Here is a 14,271-nt window from a genome sequence, read left to right as displayed (position 1 = left end):
CAGTTTATGACACACACTGTAGTGTACGACACACCACTACACTCTATGCCACTCCACAGCACTCTGCTCCATGCTATGCCTTTCCACTGTACTCTACTCCACTCTACGATGCTGTACGACACACCACTGCACTGCAAGACAATCCACTCTATGGCATGCCACTTCACTCTACGACATGCCACTCCACTCTAAGACAACCAATCCTACTCTACAACACACCACAGCACTCCATTTAAAATCACTCCACTCTACTCTACAACATGCCACTCCACTCTATGACTCTATACTCCACTCTAAGACACTGCACGTCACTCCACTCTACAAGATGTCACTTCACGCTATGATACGCCACTTCATTCTTAGGCACTCTACTCTGAGTCACTGTACAACACTCTACTCTATGACACTCTATGTTTCTCCACTCTATGATACTCTACTCCACTCTGTGCTACTCTGTGACACTCTACTGCATTCTATGCTACTCTAAGACACACTAAAACACTACTCCACTCTGTGCCCCTCCACTCTTCGCCAATTCACTCCACTCTATAACACTGTACAACATGCTACTCTGTGACATGCCACTCCACTCTACTCTACATCACGCCTGTGCACTCTACAACACCCAACTCCACTTTATGTTCCTAAACTGTATGACACTGTACTCCACTCTATGATATTGTACTACACACCACTCCACTCAACTCTGTGACACGCCAGAGTGGAGTAGAGTTGAGTGGAGTGGTGTAGCATACAGTGGAGTAAATTGTTATACAGTAGAGTGGCATGGTGTGTCATAGAGAGGAGTGTGGTAGAGTGGAGTGGCATGTAGTACAGACGAGTGGTGTGTCATATAGTAGATTTGGATATCGTACAGTGGAGTGTCATTGACGAGTGTTGTGGAGTGGGGTTGGCTAGAGTGTCGTGGCGTATTGAGCAGTGGAGTGTTATTAAAGAGAGTGCTGCAGAGAGGCGTAGAGTGTAGTAGAGTGGAGAACAGTGCAGCACAGTATTATACAGTCTATGCCTCTCCACTGTACTCTACTCTACTCCATTGTAAGACACACCAATCCATTCTATGACATGCCCCTTCACTCTATGACTTGCCACTTCACTCTATGACATGCCACTCCACTCTATGACAATCCACTCTACACTACAACATACCACACCACTCCATTTAAAACCACTCTAGTGTTGTAGAATGTAGTGTTGTGCAGTAGAGTGGTGTAGAGTCTCATCCAGTGTTGTGTTGTAGAGTGGAGTGCCATACAGTGGCGTGTCATACAGTGGAGTAGAGTGATGTAGAGTGGAGGGACATACATTATAGAAGAGTCTTCTAGAGTGTAGTGGTGTAGAGTGAAGTGGTCTGCCATAGAGTACAATGGAGTGCCACAGAGAGAAGTGGACTGTTGTACAGTGGTGTTTCATACAGTGTTGTGCCTTTCAGATGAGTGTCATTTAATGGAATGCCATTGACTGGAGTGTTGTTGAGTGGTGTCATAGAGTGGCATAGAATGGAGTTGAGTGTTGTAGAGTGGAGTAGTCTGTTCTAGAGTGGAGTGCCGTAGAGTGAAGCGGTGTGTCGAAGAGTACAGCAGAGTGTCATAGAGTGAAGTCATACAGTGTTGTGTTATACAGTGGTGTCGTTTACAGGACTAACATTGAGTGGAGTGTTGTTGAGTGGAGTGTTATCGGGTAGAGTGTCATAGACTGGCATAGAGTGGCATACATGGTGTAGAGTGTTGTACAGTGGAGTGGATTAGAGTGTACTAGAGTGAGGTGGCTGCGGACGTGATTGGTGTCTTTGCGCTGCATCCAATCCATGCAGCAGCAGCAATGCAGCGTTTCTGCTTAGGTATGGGCTGCCCAGACAGAGGAGGTGAGTCAGTTCCGCATGATACACACAGTCTGTCAGAGCACCTTAAGCCCGCTTCCAAGGGTCCAGGAGTGGGGCAGTACCACTTGGCTGGGTAGACTAACAGATGGCAAAGACAAGGTGCAGATGCAAGGTTGTTGGAAACCCGTTGTGTCACTGAGGCTTCAGATCAGGATGCCAGCCAACTAGCCCATGGAGTTTTGGGTTCAAGAGATGAAGGTCCAGTCCCAGGCACAAGGACAGAAGGCAGCATGTCAGCACAGTAGGGCAGCAGTCCTTCAGAGCAGCAGGTCAGCACAGCAGGGCAGTGGTCCTCCAGAGAAGCAGTCCAGCAGAGTGGCAGTCCTTTCAGCAGCGCAGCAGTCCTTGTCCTTGGCAGAGTATCCTAAGGTCCAGTTGTGAACTCAAGAGTTGGTATCTGAGGTCCAGTATGTATACCCAACTGTGCCTTTTAAGTGGGGGGAAGCTTCTAGAGGCAGGCCTTTGAAGTGCACAGATGCCCTTCCTTCCTGTCCATGGCTCCGGACTAACTACAGGGGCTATGCAGACCTTTCTGTGGAAGCTTGAAACAGCCTATTTCAGTGTAAGTGGGGCTGGGCCCAGTTTCTCCGCTGCATCTTGCCAGTGATGGTCCATCCAGTCACACATAAGATCCCTAATGTATGTGGCAGTCTAAGGGAAAAACACAAAAGCGAACTGTCACCCACACCTAGCCATGTGACTCATAGACAGGCTGCAAGCACCAAATGCTAAGACAAGAAAATGGCAACTTTTTAAAAAGGGCATTTTCAAAATTGTAATTCAAATTCCTACTTTATCATAAATTTAGCATTTTCATTACAATTCCAAAGACAAAAAAGATGAACTAGGTACATGTTCCCATTTGGAAATTACAGCCTATTAAATGTAATAAGGTAACTCCAATATTATCCTATGGTAGAGGTAGGCCTTCAATAGTGAAAACGATCTTCTGGGTTTTTCACTACCAGAACGTTCAAAACTTAAAAGTACATGTCCAACTTTTTAAATATACTGTCCCTTGTCTCTGGGCTGTCCAGAGCCTTTTCTGGGGATGACTTATATGTATTAAAAAGGAAGGTTTGGGCCTTGCAAAAAGGTTTATTTTGCCAGGTCAAAATCACAGTTTATAACTGCATGCACAGGCTATAATGGCAGACCCGAAACATGTTTAAAGTGCTACAGAAATGGGTGGCACAACAAGTGCTGCAGGCCCACTAGCAACATTCCATTTACAGGCCCTGGGCACAGGTAGTGCCACTTCACTAGGGGCTAGCAAGCAAATTAAGGGGCATATTTATACTCCGTTTGCGCCAGATTAGCGTTGTTTTTTTTACGCAAATTTGACGCAAAACGAACTCCATATTTATACTCTGGCGTTAGACGCGTCTAGCGCCAAAGTCCATGGAGTTTGCATCATTTTTTAGCGTGGACACCTACTTTGCGTTAATGATATGCAAGGTAGGCGTTCCCGTCTAAAAAATTGACTCCGAGGCATGTGCGCTGTATTTACACTCCCGGGCAAAAATCACGCCCGGGAGTGGGCGGGTCAAAAAAAATGACGTCCAGCCGCTTTTGCGTGGTTTTTTAGCGCCTGGTCAGGGCAGGCGTTAAGGGACCTGTGGGCTCGGAAGGAGCCCAGAGGTGCCCTCCCATGCCCCCAGGGACCCCCCCTGTCACCCTTGCCCACCCCAGGAGGACGCCTAAGGATGGAGGGACCCATCCCAGGGAACATAAGGTAAGTTCAGGTAAGTATTAATTTTTTTTTTTTTGTGGCATAGGGGGGCCTGATTTGTGCCCCCCTACATGCCACTATGCCCAATGACCATGCCCAGGGGACAGAAGTCCCCTGGGCATGGCCATTGGGCAAGGGGGCATGACTCCTGTCTTTGCTAAGACAGGAGTCATTTCAATGGGGGTTGGGAGTCGAAAAAAAAGGTGCAAATCGGGTTGAGGCGATAATTTTGCCTCAGCCTGACTTGCCCCATTTTTTGGCGCCCAAGCTCCATATTCCCCTACGCCGGCGCTGCCTGGTGTACGTCATTTTTTTTGACGCACACCAGGCAGCGCCGCCGGCTAACACCGGCTAACGTCATTGAATAAATACGGCGCCCGCATGCCGTTTCAGAATGGCGTTAACTGGCGTTAGATATTTTGACACACAACTGCGTTGGCGCAGTTGTGCGTCGAAAAGTATAAATATGGCCCTAAATGTGACAATTGGGCATAAGCCAATTCTACCATGTTTTAGGGATAGAGCACAAAAACCTTAAAATTGGTTAGAAGCTGTAAAGTGCGCAGAGTCCTAAGAACAAGCAAAAACTATGTCAGCAAACAGGAGGATTGAAGGCAAAAAAAGTTAGGTGAAAACCCACACCAAGGATGCTAGACCTAACATATATACACCTCCCATATATACACCCCCCATGGAGTTTTGGGTTCAAGAGATGAAGGTCCAGTCCGTCTTCTCCAGGCACAAGGACAGAAGGCAGCACCTCTTTAAAGAACACCATGTCACAATGCATTAACAGCCCACAAACCAGCTTCCTCTCCTATACCATTTTGACTACATACTTGTCTGTGACGTGGTACATCAATCTGCTGTCTTTTGGCTAGGATTGTGCTATATAAATACCACATAAATACATAGGTGAACATCCGCTGAGCAAATCTGAAAATGTTGCTTTGCCTGATTTTCTCTTTTGCAGGGCTTCTTTTCATGTTATTAGAATACCAAGATTAATACAATAAGGGGCATATTTATACTCTGTTCACACCGAATTTGAATCATTTCTTTTCACTCTAATTCGGTGCAAAACTAACTTCATATTTATACTTTGGCACTAGACCCGTCTAGCACAAAATGTATGGAATTAAAGTCATTTTTGGGACGTGGAAACCTAACTTGCCTTAATGAGATGCAAGGTAGGCCTTCCCGTGCAATAAATGACTATGGCCTTAACGCCATATTTATACTCCCGTGCAAAAATGGTGCACAGGAGGGGTCAAAAAATGGTGCAAAGCTTTCTTTGCCCCATTTTATAACGCCTGGGTCAGGGCAGGTGTTAGGGGGCCTGTGGGCCTATTTCCCACGTGTGCCCTTCACAGACCCTAGGGACACCCCCACCCACACCAGAGGAACATTGGAGGATGGGGAACCCCATCCCAGGTAAGTACAGGTAAGTATTTTATTTTATTTTTTAAAGTGCCATTGGGGGCCCTGAAGTAGGCCCCCATACAAGGCACAGGGTGCAATGGCCAAGCCAAGGGAATCCTGGCCCCCTGTGCTGGCCACTGGGGTAGTGGGCATGACTCCTATCTTTTCTAAGACAGGAGTCATGTGGTATGGATGGTTTTGCATCAGAAAATGACTCTAGGCAGGTTAGAGTCATTTTTTTTTACTCTAACCTGCCTAACATCATTTTTTGGTGCAAAACCCCCTTCTTCCATACCGCCAGCCCCGCCCGACTAACGTCATTTTTTTTTACACTAGCCTACCCTTTGCATCGGCTTGCACCATTCCATAAATATGGTGCCTGGCTGGTGCACAAAAATGGGTCCAGCTGGTGCTAAACATTTAGGTGCAAAACTGCGTTAGTGCAGTTTTTCCCCAAAAAGTATAAATCAGGTCCTCAGTATCTTTTATCACTGTTGTAATCAATGGCGTAACAAAACTTGAGGGGGCCCGCTCCAAAGCAAATGGAGAGACCCACTTCTTGACTTATTCAGGAGCTCTAAGGGCCCTACTGTGATGAGGGGGGTGGGGGCCTTTGTTATGCCACTGGTTTTAATCTGAGCCATAACTACTGTATGTGGTACTTTTTGTTTAAATGAATATGAAAACCGTATTGGTAGACTCAAGCAATCCTTGTTTTACCGATTTCTCATTTGCGTTTTGGAAGTTTACATGCCAGTACCATCTCCTAATTTGTCCAGATGGGGCAGGTGGATTATGCAATTGGTTGGCATCGATATCTCTATTTTTGTCGCTCGTTTCGTATGGGGGGGGCTGTGGCTTCAAAGGCATTTTTTGCCCGGCCCACATTAGATAATATTCGGCAATCTTCGGATTGGTCTGAGAATCTACAGTACATACTTGTTGTTGCAAGCCGGTGGCTCAAGCTTGCGCTTCAGTAGTATTCTCTCTCCCTGTGTTGTGCTCTTGAATATGTTTCCTACCCATTAATTGTCCTTTTGTTCACAATAATCAGCAGGTGTCTGCTTTTATTTTTTATTTTTGCAGTTACTACTACTTTTCTCTATTATTCTAATTTGAGTATGCTTGTTTCAACGAAAGAGGTCTTAGTGCTCACAGCAGAGGATTACCTATGGGCAGTACTGCGAGCAGTATTAAAATAGTTGTTATCAACTATTTTATTGGACCATCGGGCACATTTTTCTATTAGTGTTTTGTTTATTTCCATCTGTAAGCTCTTGGCTGTTCAAATAAAACCGTAAGATTAGAATATTCGTTTCTGTAATTTCAATAAATTGAAGACTTTCCTGACATAGAATAGTTAAGAAATGCATAATTTTAATAACCATGCTTACACATAGCATACTCAAATAAGTTAGATAAGATCAAATTAATGTTAATACAGACAATATTCGACAACATAAACTTTTACTAAATTAGACTCTTAACACATTTCTACTAACAATACACAACCAAATCACCAAACACAACACATCAATGGAATCATCAAAAACAATCAAAAAGGGGCAACCATATTTAAAAATCCCTAGCATGCTATAGTTCTGTACAAATTGCTTTACAAAATCTGATAAAATAATATACCATAAAGAACATACTATATAAATCATTTTCCATGAATGTTTGAAATGGACATTTTTCATGCTTCATTTGATTACTACCTTTTTCATTGAGCATATGTTGATTTTTCACCCTGTCTGCTTTCATTGTCTGTGCTACCCTGCAAATCTCATATTTAGAGTCCACCCACCTGAGCACATCTTTTAAAAGTGAGCACTGCAAGTGCTAATTTAAGACCACCCTTTGCCACAGTTTTGAACTGAGTGGTGTCTAAAATAGTTGAAGAATGGGAGCAGTGCTATTTTACCACATTAGGCAGTGGTAGGTGGTTGCTTCACACGGGAACTTTAGAAGCATGTGCTGCTTTTTGGCTAGAAGTGCAATAACACTGGTCGACATCATTGGGCACAATAAAATAACAACAAAATAAAAATGTAACAGCAGAACAAAACAGTCAAGACAGTACACAACATACGCATGCTGCAGTACAAATAATACAATTCAATAATGCAGTGCAAAAACACGACAGCACAAAAAACAACAGATCAACATCAGATCAAGCTACCAAACACCTAAAGCTCCCAGTTTCCCATTTTAATGATGTTTGCAGATAAATACAGAAAACCATCCGTTTTCCAGTATTTATTTTCAAATATGAAAAATTCAGAATAGATGCTTTCTTTGGACTACCCTCACTACTGTCAATCATGAGTGCTAGGTCAATAGCTGTGCAGATGGGCAGGTAGGGAATTTAAAAAAGAGAACATATTTCCTAATGAAGCTTAAATAACTGCAGCAGTACTGTAAATGCTTTCAGGTGACTATTGTTTTGTAAATGGATAAAACCCATTGGGCATTAAGGTGGTCATTACGAGTCTGGCAGACACAGCAGTGGCGATCCGACCGCCATCAGGCTGGCGGTGCAGACCGCCATAATACAACCATGGCGGTGAACAAGCCAGCACACACCCAGTACACCGCCTGTACCGCCAGTGCGGATCAAACACATTCGACGGCGGATGCCATCTACAGGGCGGGAGAGAGGACCTTACTGCCCACCATATTAGGGCTCAGCACACAGTCATGATTTCCGGGGTGGGCCAACCTCCACTCAAAGCATGGCGGAAAGGAACAGTATAAAAGGAAACACTCACCGTAGGGACTCAGAGGAAGCCGTTGACGATGTGGAGCGTGAACTGGAGATCTTCCCCATGCTGGTACTGGCTATTCACCTCCAGGACATACAGCACCACCGAACACGACAACAGTGAGTACGCCACCTACCACGCAAGGGAGGGAAGGGGAAAATTAGACACCCACACGCCACCTACACCCCTGGCACTGCCTGCCACGCCCACACACAAACACACCCACAGCAATACCCCTACCCATAGACACACACACATGCACTCTCACAATACACTCACACACAACCAGAACAGACAACACGCCCCACACACACGACACACACATCAAACAACACCAACCATAAACACGTCACAACACACATACCCAGCCACACACAAACTGATCACAAAACCACGGCTGACACAGACACCAGGCAGAAGATGGCATACCAGACACACAGACGGCACACAACCACAAGTACCAACAACACATACACCGGTACCATACCATGATGCCATCGTCCATACCACTCACTCTATTCACATCAGGCACAACAACAGAACATCACAACATCACAAACAAATACCCACACACATACCATCCACAACAACTTCCAAAACTATCATCACACAAACAGCATTGCACACACAAATACAGACAGGTGCAAAATTGAAAAACTAGAAGTGACGCACCCACACAAGCACACTACACATGCACAGATGGGGATAATGATGCACATACCTGTGCACAAGAGGCAGCCATAGTGAAACGCAGAACAACTTGATCAAATTGCACCAACTGCATGTTGGCCAGATATATTAAATTAAAGTTGTCAATCAAGAACTATTTACAAATGGGACCATTGGGCAGTTCAGAGATCCATGACCATGTGGCCAAAGAGGCACAACAAGGCCCCAACTTGAATCCTGACACGACCATGTTGGTGGTGAGGATTTAGGTCATGAAGTGGGGAGCTTGGGCTTTGTCTTTGGTGGGGGTGGCTTGTCTTAATCTTTGGTGGGGGTGGCTTGGGCTAGGGCTTGGGAGGGGGGCTTTGTCATCGGCTTGGGAGGGGGGGCTTGGCCTTAGTACCTGATGAACTGAGAAGGGTGGGTGGTAGCGGGATCAGGGCTCTTGCCAGGTGTCTTCTTGGAGGGGAAAGGGACATGGGAACTTGAAGGAAGGCCCAGGGAGGAACATAAGGTAGAGGCACTGAGTTTGGGGAGGCCACAGGAATGCACTGGGACACGATGGGGTGGGCCAAGAGATTCAAAAAGGTCAATGCAGGAAAGGAAAAGTTTCTTAGGAGCATGGGGAGGGGCTGAGGAAACAGGGGTGGGAGTAGAGGTTGAGTGAGTGGTTGAAGGACATGTAGGTGTGCTGGACGTGGATGCAGGTGGGTGCTCAGTCTGCTTGTGTGTGGTGGGTGAATGTGGGGTGCCTGAGTGGGTGAGTTTACATGTGTTGGGAGGAGGTGGGTGAAAAAGGGTGGGAGAGGACAAACAGGTTGTGTGAATGTAAATTGTGGTGGTGACTGCATGTCTAGTGTGTGTGCTGCAGTTGTCTGTAATGGTTGTTGTGGTGAGTGCAGGTGTGGTGTTGGGGTGCATGTCGGGTGACTGCTGTTGTGATGACTGTGTCAATGGGGGCAGGATCTGGGAGTGAGGATGCAGAGCTTGCAGGTGTGTTGGGTGAGTTCACTGTAAGGGAGGAGGGGGTGGGGAGACAGTGGAGGACATGGCTGTTGTGTTTGCATCTGTATGTTGAGTGTGCGCATGGCTGTGGTGTGACTTGTGGTGCCTTTGTGTGTCCTTGTATGGCGTGTGTGTTGTTCTGTGTGCATGCTGTTTGACTTGTGTGCTTGGGATGAATGAGGGGTGCTAGATTGGGCACAGGTGGTTGGAGGGGGGACGGAGGTACCAGGGACACTGGCTGCCATCGATGACGAAGCCAGAGCCTGGAACGATCTCTGGAGGCCACACAAGGCTCCGTTAATGCCTTCTAGGTAGGCATTGCTCTGCTGTATCTGGGATGCGAGCCCTCAGATGGCATTCACAATGGTTGTCTGTCCCACAGAGATGGTCCTCCGGAGGTCAATAGCCTCCAAAATTGAGGGCAGCAGGGCTGAATGGGGCAGGGGCTGAGGTGGGGAGCTACTGGGAGGGAGGTGTTGGTATGGGGAGTGGGGGACGAAGATGTTGTTGGGGTGGTCCCAGAGGGGTCCACCACCACCAGGGAGCTGCCACTGGAGGAGGAATCCGAGTCTGATGTTGCAGTGGTAGTAGGCTCCCCCATGGTGCTCTCCTCGCCCTCCAACCCACTTGTTCCCTCGGCGTCAGTGGACTGTGCCTCTTGGGTCCCATGGGCTACAGCATTCCCATTCGCCGGTGCCTCAGCTCCTTCACCTGATGATGCTGATGCACACAAGTACATCCTAGTTGTGTTAACAATAAAACTATACCAATTTGCCTTTCATCTCATGTAACCCTGGTGTGTTGTTAATAATACCACTTTTTTACTTTGCCATCTAGAGAAAAATTATATGTATATAAAATTAATTGTTCTATTGTTGTTTCCAAGGTCGCGGCTACTGTATAGGGTTTGAAAATAAACCTGAAAATTGCTTTGTAGTTACCTAATGGCTTCAGGAAGGTCTTAGATCGTTCCATGAAAGTGAGCCAAGTGTTTAAAGTTCTTTTGAAAACTTGTTGGTGTGGTCCTATGTTATGTCATATCCTTCTCCCAGAGGGACCTAAACATTTTTTGTTATATTATTCATGTACCCAAGTCCCAGGGTACTGGGTTGCCCCATTTAAAAAAAAAAAAATTCTTGACAGTCGCAGGACTGCAAGGGCTTTTCCAAAGGATATTGTGTTTGGAACACAATTTAGACTCTGTGTGTTCTTATAGAATATGTCTGATAAAGAAACATTATCATGTACAGAGGATTATATTGATAGGCTTCTAAAAGGTCCGTTCTTTATAAGTAGGACCCCCACAAAGGTTGTGGATGCCTTACAAGATAAAATTACTAAGGTAGAAAGAATCAAGACAAAGTTAGTGAGAACCCAGTTACATGGGCACTTGATGAAAGAATATTTGCGCTCTGGTGGGCTTAAAAGTAAGGAATGAGCCAGCAATATTTATTGAGGGTCCTAAATATAGGAAGAATTTCAGCTATGTAGCCAACTAGTGTTCACGACACTGGATGGTTTTAGGTATTGATACTGCACTGGAAAATATAACCAAATTAGAAAAAGAGATTGAGGGACTCACAAAGGAGATTCTAGATGTCACTACATTGACAAATGCTAAGGAGGCATTAGAAGCCCTGGAAAAAACCTCAGCAGAGTTTACATATATTACACAACAGAAAAAGCTGGACAAGCTAGCCAAAGATCTGGCCAAGTACGATAACAAATTGACATATCCAGATACAGATGAGGACTATTATAAACAGGATGGCACAGGCAAATATGTAAATAAAGGACGAGGGGGTTACAAGAAATACGTCACTTTCTCAGACACTTCAGTCTCGGATAGCTCAGACAGTGAATTACCTGGCCCGAGTACAGGAGGAAACCAAGGAGGACTAGAAGGCCCAACGGACCCTACTGTTTTTTAGGAAGGGGCCAGGGAGAGGGAGGTCCCCTGAGAGAGAGGGGGCAGAGGGGCAGAGGCCGAGGCAGGAACAGGGGCCGAGCCTATTACCAGGAGTCACATGGGGAACGATAGACAAGACGGCAACAATATTCCTGGTAAGTCAATCAAACCTTACTGTACCCATACCAGAGGATACCTCCTCTCTCATGACAATACAAACTAAAGCTACCTCTGAGCCCTCTGCTTCTACTAATACCAATATGGCACCAATATTCAATCTATCAAGACACAGGCTGACCCCTGATGAGATATCTGTTCTTAGCAAGGGACTTTCATTTGTCCCTACAGTACGTCCCAATTTTTTTGAAGTCAAACTTGAAATGCAAAGGTTCCTTAGAAAGATAAGATTGAACCACTTCTTCATAGGAAACACCCAGGGTACCAATCTTGATTTGACAGGATTAGGATTACCTTCTACATTTACACCGCCCTCCCATATGATGCCAAGCAAGGTCCTGTCCTTTGAAAAAATGGTTCTGAAAGACATAGACAGTTTAAGCAAACAAAAAAAATGCATCAAATACAATCTCACCTATAACGAGAGTATGGCCATGAAAAATCTTGAAAACAATACAGAGATTGTAAGAAAAGCAGCAGATAAGGGTGGGGGTATAGTCATTCAAGATATTTCTGACTACCGACAAGAGATCCTTAATCAATTAGATGATGTAGGTTGTTATATGAAACTGAAAGGAGATCCCACTGGTGCCCTTAAAAAAGAGATAGCTGAACTTATAAAGCAAGAGCTAGACCAGGGTTTTATCAGCAAGAATGAATATTTATTCCCCAACATGGAACACCCAAGGATGCCAGTAATATATACCTTACTCAAGGTACATAAGAGATTAGACAGCCCTCCAGGCTGCCCTATTGTATCTGGGTGTGGCTCCATTTTGGAACCATTATGCCAATATGTTGATTTTTTTCTAAATCCATTTTTGCCTAAAACCAGATCTTATATTAGAGACAGCATGTATTTCATAACAGACTTTGAAGGTATGACATTTAATGAATCAACAGACCTACTTGTCACCATGGATATTTAGTCCCTATATACCAGTATCACACAGACAGAAGCACTATGAGTGGTACAGGAAATATTGGGATCCCGTACGCAACCTGTACAAGTACCCACCTGGTTCGTAGTAGAAATGATGAGAATTGCAATGATCAAAAACGACTTTCAGTCAGTCAGTCAAAATAACTTTATTTTGGCTACAAGAGCCACAAAAACACAGCAACAATAGATAATTACACAGGATTAAATAAAATATATACAGTACGTGTGGTTAGATAAAATAATAAAATAAATTAAATTAAATGCACTCCCAGAGTGAGTTAATACATTCTTACTAAAACCATTATGCAGGTAGAAGTTTCCCTCTTATCAAGTTTCCCGCTAATCAAACTTGCCCCAAGGAATTTGGCAACAGCAATCACTAGCATTGGGCTAGCATTGGGCTAAAAATGATTTTCAATTTGAGAATTATTTTTATTTCCAAATCAAGGGAGTAGCAATAAATCAAGCTTTACACTGGACCTAGCTAACCTCTATATGGCTGACTTTGAAGCACATCATATCTTTTCTCCACATAATCCGTTTGGAGAACAGATAAGAAAATGGTCATGTTATATAGATGACATTTTTTTGATTTGGAGGGGCACAGCCTCTGAACTACAGTCCTTCCATACATGGCTCGATATGAGATCCAAATATGTTAAATTTACAGTTGAATAGAGCAAAACAAGTATCCCTTTTCTGGGTTTGAGAGGGGGGGGGGGGACTGATGATGATAAGATTTATGTGTCCATTTATAGGAAACCCACAGAGAGAAACACCTTGTTACATTACAGGAGCAATCACCCTAGAAGCTTAAAAGATAATCTACCATTTGGTCAGTTTTTACACATTTGTAGAAATTGTACCAAGAAGAGTGATTACTTTAGGGAATCAGGAATACTCATGAATAGGCTTGTAGAAAGAGGGTATCTCAAAAGACTGCTGAAAAGAGCTAAAAAAAGAACATGGTATAATCATGGGGAATTTTGTATTGCAACCTAATCAAAGAAAAGAAGAGATAGACAGATTAGTGTGTGTGACCACTTTCAACCCTGTTAGCAATGAAATAAGAAAAATCATTGAATGACATTAGGGCTTGTTAGAAGACCATCTAAACAATAAAGAACTACCGCTATTTTAATTCAAGAGAAGGAGGAACTTGAGGGATTCCTTAGTGAGAGCTAAATTACCAGAACCACCTAAAACAACTCTAAATGCTTTGTGGGGTCTACCGGCAGTGGTTGGACACTATCAATGTGGGAAGTGTCTGGCCTGTAAGTTTAGTTTCAACACCAATGATTTTATTCATGATAACATTGTGAATAATTTAAATACGTTCACTAATTGTAATACGAAAGATGTTGTTTATGCTACATGGTGTCCATGCCAACTACAGTTTGTAGGAAAAACCACACAAAAAGTGAAATGGAGAATTCTCCAACATAGAAGTAGGATCAAATGCGGGACCATTGGAGCCCCTCTTGTGGAACATTACCAGAGCCTACAGCATAACATTGATGACATAAAGTGGCAAGTGATTGAACATGTGAGGATGGGACCAAGAGGAGGCGACATTGACGTTCTTCTATCCAAGAGAAAGCTGTATTGAATGGACAGGTGCAACACAATTTCACGAGGATTGAACACATTGGAGGATTGGAGACAAGCTTCTGCTACATAACAGGATCATGGACTTTATCACCTTGGCTTGTTAGAAGAGCTTTGACTGTATTTTGTTTATAACTACCA

The sequence above is a fragment of the Pleurodeles waltl genome, chromosome 1_2, assembly GCF_031143425.1.
Source record: "Pleurodeles waltl isolate 20211129_DDA chromosome 1_2, aPleWal1.hap1.20221129, whole genome shotgun sequence".
Taxonomy (NCBI): domain Eukaryota; kingdom Metazoa; phylum Chordata; class Amphibia; order Caudata; family Salamandridae; genus Pleurodeles; species Pleurodeles waltl.
The sequence above is the reverse complement of the archived record's forward strand: the minus strand, read 5'-3'. Positions refer to the sequence as shown.